This window comes from Hemibagrus wyckioides, linkage group LG08 (assembly GCF_019097595.1).
Source record: "Hemibagrus wyckioides isolate EC202008001 linkage group LG08, SWU_Hwy_1.0, whole genome shotgun sequence".
NCBI lineage: Eukaryota > Metazoa > Chordata > Actinopteri > Siluriformes > Bagridae > Hemibagrus > Hemibagrus wyckioides.
In genome coordinates, this window is record NC_080717.1 from 19,063,118 (window position 1) to 19,075,531 (window position 12,414).

The 12,414-nt window shown below is 39.8% G+C and overlaps 1 protein-coding gene across 3 annotated transcripts in view; it reads right to left on the reverse strand.

Moving 5' to 3' along the window:
- mid2 (midline 2) overlaps positions 1 to 10,445 on the reverse strand; it is a 123,529-nt gene extending 113,084 nt beyond the window's left edge. For 2 of the 3 annotated variants that reach the window (XM_058396682.1, XM_058396681.1), the window contains exon 1: positions 10,168 to 10,445. The gene's annotated coding sequence lies outside the window, so the exon portion shown is untranslated. Of the gene's footprint in view, positions 1 to 5,654; positions 5,680 to 10,167 lie in introns of those variants that run through there. The other variant, XM_058396684.1, reaches the window with a different exon arrangement.
- Between the last annotated feature and the right edge of the window lie 1,969 nt (positions 10,446 to 12,414).

Genomic DNA, 12,414 nt, shown 5'->3' on the forward strand with positions numbered 1-12,414 from the left:
GGTCAGTTCTGACCCTGCTTTTAGACTTTCGCTAGTCTCCCAGCAGACGAAACAATGAGAACAGCTTTCTCTGTTCTCTGTTCGAGAGTTATAACTCTCCTAACATCTGTGCTATTCTTCTTAGCTGACACCACTGACCTTCTGCTGTAAAATAAAAGCGTTAGGAACTGTCGGATTCAGCTGGGTGCTGAGCTTTGTGTTAAACTGACACAATGAAGGTGTGAGGAGTGTGTTGAGGCACCAAACACGTTTTACTGAAAACACTTGTAGGCTCTGTTCTGTTGCCTGTGAAACAGTAACCTCCATTCTTCTGTATCGTCTGTTGCAAAGCAACCAGAGGCCAGTAACACGGTCATTGATGTGTTTTGTCACACTAGAGGACAAAGACACAAAAACAGACAAAAAGGATGATCGTTCCCTGAAGGAGTTTGTTAAGGCCATCTCATGACCTGTCCCGACCTTGCCTTCTGATCGGCCCTTTCAGCCAAATCCAAACATCCAGCAGGGGGTCATTCAGGAGACTGAGGTGGTCTGAGAGGGTCTTAGAATATTTTATGTTCATTGTGAAATAAATATCATCGTGGCAATTCAGCTGAATGGACTGTGTGTAATGAGTTATTTCAGCTCTCCGCATACCAAGCTGCGAGACCTCATCCTACAGTCCTCTCTCCTCTCACACGAAGACCAAACAACACATCATACTGAGGACTGTGCTACTGTAAGGTGTGTTTTCTTGAACAATCTGGAAACTATAACAACAGAACCAAGACAGTGACATTATTTGTTAATGATGCAATAGAAAGAAACTCATAAGCTCATCTGAGAAAAAGAAGCTACAATTAGATATTATATAAACACAAATACTAGAAATAAAATCATGGTAGTATTGTTACCCAACTCCTCTGACTCGCATGAAATCATCTCTTTATTCAGTGAAACCACATTTAATGCATTTTGACTAGAGCTTAAGGCAAAAAAGAAAAGTGACACTGCTCTCCTTTTTGGTTAATATGAGTTAATATAATACATATTACTCTAATAAATCAGTCTAAAACAATTCAATATTCTTTTTTCTTGCAACTGATCACAGTTTTCATGATGCTGATGTGTGAGTGTACGGCTCTAAAATTTGAGGCAATGTTATATTAGGTCTATTCTTGGTCTATTTAGGCTGATTAAAAATACAGCAGTTTAACTTCCATTGTAATGCGTGTTTCATCCCAGCAACACCAGCTGACTTAGAGGCGCATAAAGTGGGAGCCATTGCCTTGCTTTGCACTACTAATCCACTGTAACCACTCATATCTGATTTTGTATCTCGTCATACTTCTGTAACGAAACAACACAACAAAAGCCACTTTTGTAGAGTAGAGTACCCGGACCTGGAGAAATAATGAGGACTGCTAATGTTAACGACACCAAATATGCTCAAATCCTCCATGACTGGACACTGCCCTTATATAAAGCAAGAATAATCCCCATATTCCTTCTGTCCTTGTGCTTGTCCTGCGCTACTCTGCCTATGCATATCTGCATCCACTTCCACGTGGATATGCAAGTAAATGAGGAAAGCAAATAAGGAATCTGTGGTCTGAAATGCAGACATTGTCTAAAAATGTAAATGAAGTAAAAAAGAAAAGGAAAAATCCACTCACAATGACGTGCATATTAATCTTCTGAATTAATGTGATCTTCATCACATTCATCTTCATCGAGTTGATTGATTTCTCTGTAATGCAATTCCGAATCGACTTGTTTTTAATTTCAAGTTGAATCTCCTTTCATCAACATTTGTGTCTACTTATTAAGTTATTTAACACTTGCATACATTACCCTCCTGCTGATGGCAGTGCAGGTGGGATTTAGACTTAATGAGATCAATGCAGCAGCATTTTAGTGTTTACTCTGTGCAACACTTTCACCTCCTCATCCGTACGCTCTGCTCTGCTCGAACGCATAATGTTCTCAAGCTTCAACTATCAAGCAAATTCCACCGTCATGAGCACTTACGTAGGTCACTTAGGAAAGCTGAACCTTACCACAACTGCTTTGCATAGCTGCATTGCATTGCATGTTTGCATTAATTCTATCTTCGATTTCTCGAGTCACATTTCACGGACCATGACTGGACACACAATCCCAAACCCTCTTCACTCATATCACACTAAGCAACCTGAGGAGGTCTGTTCTTTAGAAATTCTCTTTTAAAATGCTGGATGTGTTTTGGAATAGCCTACCGTGTTCATCTCCACTGATTCACTCGCTGCTGAATGCGTATGGTTATAACAGTGCAAAAGAATGCAGAATAATGACAGAAGATGGAGTGCCTCAGTAAATACAGAAGTCATCGGGGATTCAAAATCAACGTATTTATGAGTCGACTGGGAAATCATTTCCCCTCAATAGTGATATAAATCCCGGAAAACTTTAATCTTCAACTTTGTCTACTAGGTAAAAATAAAAGTTCAGCACCACGGCCATTTCTTCTTGTCCCCTTGGCAGAGGAAAATAAATTACAGTGATGTCAAGTACAAAAACTGTTAATCAATCAGCCCCAGGGCCACGCTCGCATAAAACATTTCACCCTACATGAGATCATAACCTGCTAATTGAATATCCAACCCCTGACGAGAAGCCAACAGCAATAACGGACTCTAGCCTCTTCTCTCCTCCTGGATTCCTGGCACTGGAGCTGTGGGTGGAGGACACCTCTCTGTGTTGTCTACAGACATAACCTGCAGCTTTACTGTAGCCAGTATGCGGTTGCCATCACTGGGATAAGAATAGTTGCCCTGAGAAATAGAATAGGTCAGGCAGGCTGCAATTTCGAATATTAAAAAACAAAAACTTTCTGTCTTTGTGGACACCAAGACACATAAAGATCTCTAGACAGAAAGCACAATAGTAATATTTTCCTATTAAAAATGCACAAACCATGGAGGTGAGCTTATATTAATTAGACGCTTGCTGACAGCGTGATATTGATATTGCAAAAAATGATGTCATGTTTTGCTTTTCCCGAGATCGCCAGTGTTTCTATGACAACAGCCAACTGGTAGCTGCGCTGATGTTAAAACCTATATCCATACCTGTCTTTTTTGCTTTCTCGTTCCTGTGCAGATGTTATGCTGCTGCTTTGGTGACTTCATGCGTGTCGTAAAAACGTCTCCAAGTGTTTGAGTGATGGGATATTTTTACCTTAATGCCCACCTCTGACAGGAAGTCGAGTACAGCCAGCATAATCAGGAGCAAACCTGAACAAACACTGAGAAGAACCGTGCTGTTTTAGGAGGTTCCCTGAATTGGTTCCTGAATGCATTATCCGAGGCACGGCGAGGCCTTTTGACGGCTTGCTGACAGATACCTGACATCCTAATGCCATGCACTTCCTCTTGGGCAAAGAACGTCATCCAAGCTGTCCTGCTCATTAAAATTCAAACAGCACCTTCATCAGCAAACAAAGGATATGACGGATGGCCATAGAGATAGCCACCAAGGAGAACCGCCTATCACACATGACTGTATGTACGATGTGTAATCTGGGCGGACCGGCATAGGTTTTACGTTCTTTTGGTATGTTGCTGCAATCTACTTTTATAAACAAAGGGTGCAACAGATTCACATGAGTTACGCCAACTATCCCAACTATCCAAACATAAAGCAGATGCACATAATGGGAATGCAGCTATGGGATTACGAAACCAGAAACACCCACCCAGTGGTTAAATATAAAAACTGACATGGATGGAAAGTCACCTTTTAAAACACTGTGGTTGAATTGCAGTCAAAACCATGAGTAGGCTGTCATCTTGTTTTATTTGGCTGTGGCAGCGCAGCTGGTGTTGGATGTGAAAGCATACAGTCTACACAATCTCGCCCCTAAATAGGGGCTACACAATATAGACAGAATGGCAATCACTTCTGCATGGTGCAATTGTGATATGACTTTTATCATGTTCCTGCATTACCATACTGCTAAATCCTGCATGTGACCTGGTTAAAGATTGGCCTCCAGTACCTCAGCCTTAATTATGGATCCATGATTCATCGCACATAGAAACGCAGCTCAGAAATGAACAAACATTACTGCAAAGCTAGGAAACACATTTCATTCTATAGTGAATATTTGAAGGGGCAGGCCTCGGTGACCGGTCCCTCTGCAAAAGCAGAAAACGTTGCTGTCCTGAAGTCGTACATTTTTCATGTAAGTTGGCTTAGAAATACAAAAAACTGCCAAATGCCGCAATACCTGCAATAATGTAAAAAGAAAAACATCATGATATGATTCCAGTTCTTACAGGAAAAAATAAGCTTTGTGTTGTTTGTGATATCACTAAACCTTAAAAATGAGTTCTGAACTCTCTCTCTATATATATATATATATATAAGAAATGTGCAAAGCAGCAGTGTGTACTCTTTGTGGGTGGATTTTTTTCTGAACACATCTACTCTTCGCTCCTCTATTGGAATCGGAAAAACGTTGCATTGTTTCTCATTGAGTTATTGGATAAGAAGCCTTAGGGTTTGGTAATGTGAAGGAGCAATACATCAGATGTCAGCTATGGTACAGAACTCAAGGAAGCTACACCCATACCAGATATTATAGTAGACAGCACAGACCATAACTAAATAAAACCCTCACAACATTACTGATAATCTCTCTCTCTCTCTCTCTCTCTCTCTCTCATTCCCAATGATCAATCACTAATCACTAATCATTGTCACCATACACTAATCCCAACAATCATTAATCATCATTGTTCCCTGCAAAACAATCAGCACTGCTTCCCAGTGACCAATCACTGATCACCACTGTTTCCAACAACCAATCACTAATCAGATATTTCCCAAAGACCAATCACTGATCACCACTGATTCCCAATGACTGATCACTGATCAACACTGATTCCCAATTACTAATCACTGACCACCACTGATTCCCAGTGACTGATCACTTATCAACACTGATTCCCAATGACTAATCACTGACCACCACTGATTTCCCAATGACTAATCACTGACCACCACTGCTTCCCAATGACTAATCACTGACCACCACTGCTTCCCAATGACTAATCACTGATCACCGCTGATTCCCAATGACTGATTACTAATCAACACTTTTCCCCAATGAGCAATTACTAATTGAAATGAGACATTTCTCAAAGACCAATCAAATGACCAATAACTCATCAGCACTGTTTCCCTCACCTAGTGATCATTATTCCCAGCAGCAAATCACTAATCACCATTGTTCTCAACAATCAATCACTAATCACCATTGTTCTCAAACAATCAACAACTAATCACCACTGCTTTCCAATGACCAATCACGGTGTTTTGTTTGTCCCATCATTAGTAATATCATTATTCTATTTGTAACCACTTCCTTCTTGTCTCTTGATACTCACTACCATGATTTCCTTCAATGACAGCCATGCTGCTATATAATGAATACATAAACAGACGCACTGACTATTTTAAACAGGCCAATAGTTACTGGGATCTTTCTTTCTATAAGAAATGCTATCATTTATTCTAAATTCTTCTGATAAAACTCGATTTTCATCGACTCTACTCTGTTTTGTTTTCCTTCTTCACGCAAGGTTTTGATATGCAAATGAACACACGATTCAATAAACATGCAAATTCACCCAGCAGCGTCATGTGGAGGCTTCCAGACTCTTTGAGCATGGATTAGATACACTTTCCCCTGAAAAGAGTTAAACACACTGAAAACATACACACTGAAAACATACACACTGAAAACATACACACTGAAAACATACACACTGAAAACATGCCTTGAAAAGGAGTCATGGCAAAAATACACGACGGTGAAGAGTGACGCGTTCATTAGTGCTTTATAACTCCTCACTCATTACTGAAGGTTTATCCAGCTGAGTGTCAAGTTGTGTAGTGGTGTGTAGTGTAGTGTTGTGTAGTGATGTGTATTGTAGTGTAGTGTAATGTTGTGTAGTGTAGTGTAGTGTAGTGTAGTGTTGTGTAGTGATGTGTATTGTAGTGTAGTGTAATGTTGTGTAGTGTAGTGTAGTGTAGTGTTGTGTAGTGGTGTGTATAGTAGAGTAGTGTAATGCTGTGTAGTGTAGTGGTGTGTAGTGGTGTGTATAGTAGTGTAGTGTAATGTTGTGTAGTGTAGTGTAGTGTAGTGTAGTGTTGTGTAGTGGTGTGTATAGTAGAGTAGTGTAATGTTGTGTAGTGTAGTGTAGTGTAGTGTTGTGTAGTGGTGTGTATAGTAGAGTAGTGTAATGTGTAGTGTAGTGTAGTGTAGTGTAGTGTAGTGTTGTGTAGTGGTGTGTATAGTAGAGTAGTGTAATGCTGTGTAGTGTAGTGGTGTGTAGTGGTGTGTATTGTAGTGTAGTGTAGTGTAGTGTAGTGGTGTGTAGTGTAGTGTAGTGTAGTGTTGTGTAGTGGTGTGTATTGTAGTGTAGTGTAGTGTAGTGGTGTGTAGTGTAGTGTAGTGTAGTGGTGTGTAGTGGTGTGTATTGTAGTGTAGTGTAGTGTAGTGGTGTGTAGTGTAGTGTAGTGTAGTGTTGTGTAGTGGTGTGTATTGTAGTGTAGTGTAGTGTAGTGTAGTGTAGTGGTGTGTAGTGGTGTGTATTGTAGTGTAGTGTAGTGTAGTGTAGTGGTGTGTAGTGTAGTGTAGTGTAGTGTAGTGTAGTGTAGTGTAGTGTAGTGTAGTGGTGTGTAGTGTAGTGTAGTGTAGTGTAGTGTAGTGTAGTGTAGTGTAGTGGTGTGTAGTGTAGTGTAGTGTATTGTAGTGTAGTGTAGTGTAGTGTAGTGTAGTGTAGTGGTGTGTAGTGGTGTGTATTGTAGTGTAGTGTAGTGTAGTGTAGTGGTGTGTAGTGTAGTGTAGTGTAGTGTAGTGTAGTGTAGTGTAGTGGTGTGTAGTGTAGTGTAGTGTAGTGTAGTGTAGTGTAGTGGTGTGTATAGTAGAGTAGTGTAATGCTGTGTAGTGTAGTGGTGTGTAGTGGTGTGTATTGTAGTGTAGTGTAGTGTAGTGTAGTGGTGTGTAGTGGTGTGTATTGTAGTGTAGTGTAGTGTAGTGTAGTGTAGTGGTGTGTAGTGTAGTGTAGTGTAGTGCAGTGTAGTGGTGTGTATAGTAGAGTAGTGTAATGCTGTGTAGTGTAGTGGTGTGTATTGTAGTGTTGTGTAGTGTAGTGGTATGTAGTGTAGTGTAGTGTAGTGTAGTGTAGTGTTGTGTAGTGTAGTGTAGTGTAGTGTTGTGTAGTGGTGTGTATAGTAGAGTAGTGTAATGCTGTGTAGTGTAGTGGTGTGTATTGTAGTGTTGTGTAGTGTAGTGGTATGTAGTGTAGTGTAGTGTAGTGTAGTGTAGTGTTGTGTAGTGTAGTGTAGTGTAGTGTTGTGTAGTGGTGTGTATAGTAGAGTAGTGTAATGCTGTGTAGTGTAGTGGTGTGTAGTGTAGTGTAGTGTAGTGTAGTGTTGTGTAGTGTAGTGGTATGTAGTGTAGTGTAGTGTAGTGTTGTGTAGTGTAGTGTAGTGTAGTGTAGTGTAGTGGTGTGTAGTGTAGTGTAGTGTAGTGGTGTGTAGTGGTGTGTAGTGTAGTGTAGTGTAGTGGTGTGTAGTGTAGTGTAGTGTAGTGTAGTGTTGTGTAGTGGTGTGTATAGTAGAGTAGTGTAATGCTGTGTAGTGTAGTGTAGTGGTGTGTAGTGGTGTGTAGTGTAGTGTAGTGTAGTGTAGTGTTGTGTAGTGGTGTGTATAGTAGAGTAGTGTTGTGTAGTGTAGTGTTGTGTAGTGTAGTGGTGTGTAGTGGTGTGTAGTGTAGTGTAGTGTAGTGGTGTGTAGTGTAGTGTAGTGTAGTGTAGTGTAGTGGTGTGTAGTGGTGTGTAGTGTAGTGTAGTGTAGTGGTGTGTAGTGGTGTGTAGTGTAGTGTAGTGTAGTGGTGTGTAGTGTAGTGTAGTGTAGTGTAGTGTTGTGTAGTGGTGTGTATAGTAGAGTAGTGTAATGCTGTGTAGTGTAGTGGTGTGTAGTGTAGTGTAGTGGTGTGTAGTGTTGTGTAGTGTAGTGGTATGTAGTGTAGTGTAGTGTAGTGTTGTGTAGTGTAGTGTAGTGTAGTGTAGTGTAGTGGTGTGTAGTGGTGTGTAGTGGTGTGTAGTGTAGTGTAGTGTAGTGTTGTGTAGTGTAGTGTAGTGTAGTGTAGTGTAGTGTAGTGTAGTGGTGTGTAGTGGTGTGTAGTGTAGTGTAGTGTAGTGGTGTGTAGTGTAGTGTAGTGTAGTGTAGTGTTGTGTAGTGGTGTGTATAGTAGAGTAGTGTAATGCTGTGTAGTGTAGTGTAGTGGTGTGTAGTGGTGTGTAGTGTAGTGTAGTGTAGTGGTGTGTAGTGGTGTGTAGTGTAGTGGTGTGTATTGTAGTGTAGTGTTGTGTAGTGTAGTGTTGTGTAGTGTAGTGGTGTGTAGTGGTGTGTAGTGTAGTGTAGTGTAGTGGTGTGTATTGTAGTGTAGTGTTGTGTAGTGTAGTGTTGTGTAGTGGTGTGTAGTGTAGTGTAGTGTAGTGTAGTGGTGTGTAGTGGTGTGTAGTGTAGTGTAGTGGTGTGTATTGTAGTGTAGTGTTGTGTAGTGTAGTGTTGTGTAGTGGTGTGTAGTGTAGTGTAGTGTAGTGTAGTGTAGTGGTGTGTAGTGGTGTGTAGTGTAGTGTAGTGTAGTGTAGTGGTGTGTAGTGGTGTGTAGTGTAGTGTAGTGGTGTGTATTGTAGTGTAGTGTTGTGTAGTGTAGTGTTGTGTAGTGGTGTGTAGTGTAGTGTAGTGTAGTGTAGTGTAGTGGTGTGTAGTGGTGTGTAGTGTAGTGTAGTGTAGTGGTGTGTATTGTAGTGTAGTGTTGTGTAGTGTAGTGTTGTGTAGTGGTGTGTAGTGTAGTGTAGTGTAGTGTAGTGGTGTGTAGTGGTGTGTAGTGTAGTGTAGTGGTGTGTATTGTAGTGTAGTGTTGTGTAGTGTAGTGTTGTGTAGTGGTGTGTAGTGTAGTGTAGTGTAGTGTAGTGTAGTGGTGTGTAGTGGTGTGTAGTGTAGTGTAGTGTAGTGTAGTGTAGTGGTGTGTAGTGGTGTGTAGTGTAGTGTAGTGTAGTGGTGTGTATTGTAGTGTAGTGTTGTGTAGTGTAGTGTTGTGTAGTGGTGTGTAGTGTAGTGTAGTGTTGTGTAGTGTAGTGTTGTGTAGTGGTGTGTAGTGTAGTGTAGTGTAGTGTAGTGGTGTGTAGTGTAGTGTAGTGGTGTGTAGTGTAGTGTAGTGTAGTGGTGTGTATTGTAGTGTAGTGTTGTGTAGTGTAGTGTTGTGTAGTGGTGTGTAGTGTAGTGTAGTGTAGTGTAGTGGTGTGTAGTGTAGTGTAGTGGTGTGTAGTGTAGTGTAGTGTAGTGGTGTGTATTGTAGTGTAGTGTTGTGTAGTGTAGTGTTGTGTAGTGGTGTGTAGTGTAGTGTAGTGTAGTGTAGTGGTGTGTAGTGTAGTGTAGTGGTGTGTAGTGTAGTGTAGTGTAGTGGTGTGTATTGTAGTGTAGTGTTGTGTAGTGTAGTGTTGTGTAGTGGTGTGTAGTGTAGTGTAGTGGTGTGTAGTGGTGTGTAGTGTAGTGTAGTGGTGTGTATTGTAGTGTAGTGTTGTGTAGTGTAGTGTTGTGTAGTGGTGTGTAGTGTAGTGTAGTGTAGTGTAGTGTAGTGGTGTGTAGTGGTGTGTAGTGTAGTGTAGTGTAGTGGTGTGTATTGTAGTGTAGTGTTGTGTAGTGTATTGTAGTGTAGTGTAGTGTAGTGTAGTGGTGTGTAGTGGTGTGTAGTGTAGTGTAGTGGTGTGTATTGTAGTGTAGTGTTGTGTAGTGTAGTGTTGTGTAGTGGTGTGTAGTGTAGTGTAGTGTAGTGTAGTGTAGTGGTGTGTAGTGGTGTGTAGTGTAGTGTAGTGTAGTGGTGTGTATTGTAGTGTAGTGTTGTGTAGTGTATTGTAGTGTAGTTGAACCTACAACAAATGCTTATAGTAGATGAACCCCAGATACAACTACAGTGCTTTCTCTCTCTCTCTCTCTCTCTCTCTCTCTCTCTCTCTCTATCTCTCTCACTCTCTCTCACACACACACACACACACACACACACACACGGTGACGTAGAAACATCAATGTTATCGTTTTCGCGTCTAAACGCATATAAGAGTCTCCTACCTTCTTCCCTCGCCGCCTGCGAAGTACACTTGTCTCGTATCTGTAGAGTAACGTGTGAGGTTACAGTGGCGCTCCTCCGCTCAGAAGTTTACTGAAAACGCTTTCCTTGACTTGAGCAGGGAACTCGAGCGCTCATTTTCCCTCGCCGTCCTCTAAAAACACACACACTGAAACTAAGCTGAAAATGAGCCCGTGCCTGAACCGCCCCCTCGCGAAGGAGCTTTCAAGTCACCTCGACGCAGTTGACGTTATTCCCCAGTCGACAAACTCCCACACTCTGAGCTCCCTGCGGGCACGTGACCCTCCGGCGGGAATAAAACTGTGCGCGCCACGCTCTCTCTCGTCTCTCTCTCGCGCGCGCCTTTGGAAATTACTGCGCTGTGGCGCAGCTGTGCATCATCTGCGATGCTTTACTGTTATACGGTTACACCGTGATGTTTCACACTTACATTGTTACACATTACAGTTACACCATTATAATGTTACACACTTACACTGTTACACATTACAGTTACACCATTATAATGTTACACACTTACATTGTTACACATTACAGTTACACCATTATAATGTTACACACTTACAATGTTACACATTACAGTTACACCATTACAATGTTACACACTTACATTGTTACACATTACAGTTACACCATTATAATGTTACACACTTACACTGTTACACATTACAGTTACACCATTATAATGTTACACACTTACACTGTTACACATTACAGTTACACCATTATAATGTTACACACTTACATTGTTACACATTACAGTTACACCATTATAATGTTACACACTTACACTGTTACACATTACAGTTACACCATTATAATGTTACACACTTACAATGTTACACATTACAGTTACACCATTATTATGTTACACACTTACATTGTTACACATTACAGTTACACCATTATAATGTTACACACTTACAATGTTACACATTACAGTTACACCATTATAATGTTACACACTTACACTGTTACACATTACAGTTACACCATTATAATGTTACACACTTACACTGTTACACATTACAGTTACACCATTATAATTTTACACACTTACACTGTTACACATTACAGTTACACCATTATAATGTTACACACTTACACTGTTACACATTACAGTTACACCATTATAATGTTACACACTTACACTGTTACACATTACAGTTACACCATTATAATTTTACACACTTACACTGTTACACATTACAGTTACACCATTATAATGTTACACACTTACACTGTTACACATTACAGTTACACCATTATAATGTTACACACTTACACTGTTACACATTACAGTTACACCATTATAATGTTACACACTTACACTGTTACACATTACAGTTACACCATTATAATGTTACACACTTACACTGTTACACATTACAGTTACACCATTATAATGTTACACACTTACACTGTTACACATTACAGTTACACCATTATAATTTTACACACTTACACTGTTACACATTACAGTTACACCATTATAATGTTACACACTTACATTGTTACACATTACAGTTACACCATTATAATTTTACACATTTACATTGTTACACATTACAGTTACACCATTATAATTTTACACACTTACACTGTTACACATTACAGTTACACCATTATAATTTTACACATTTACACTGTTACACATTACAGTTACACCATTATAATGTTACACACTTACACTGTTACACATTACAGTTACACCATTATAATTTTACACATTTACATTGTTACACATTACAGTTACACCATTATAATTTTACACACTTACACTGTTACACATTACAGTTACACCATTATAATGTTACACACTTACACTGTTACACATTACAGTTACACCATTATAATGTTACACACTTACATTGTTACACATTACAGTTACACCATTATAATTTTACACATTTACATTGTTACACATTACAGTTACACCATTATAATTTTACACATTTACATTGTTACACATTACAGTTACACCATTATAATGTTACACACTTACACTGTTACACATTACAGTTACACCATTATAATTTTACACACTTACACTGTTACACATTACAGTTACACCATTATAATTTTACACATTTACACTGTTACACATTACAGTTACACCATTATAATGTTACACACTTACACTGTTACACACTACAGTTACACCATTATAATGTTACACACATACACTGTTACACATTACAGTTACACCATTATAATTTTACACACTT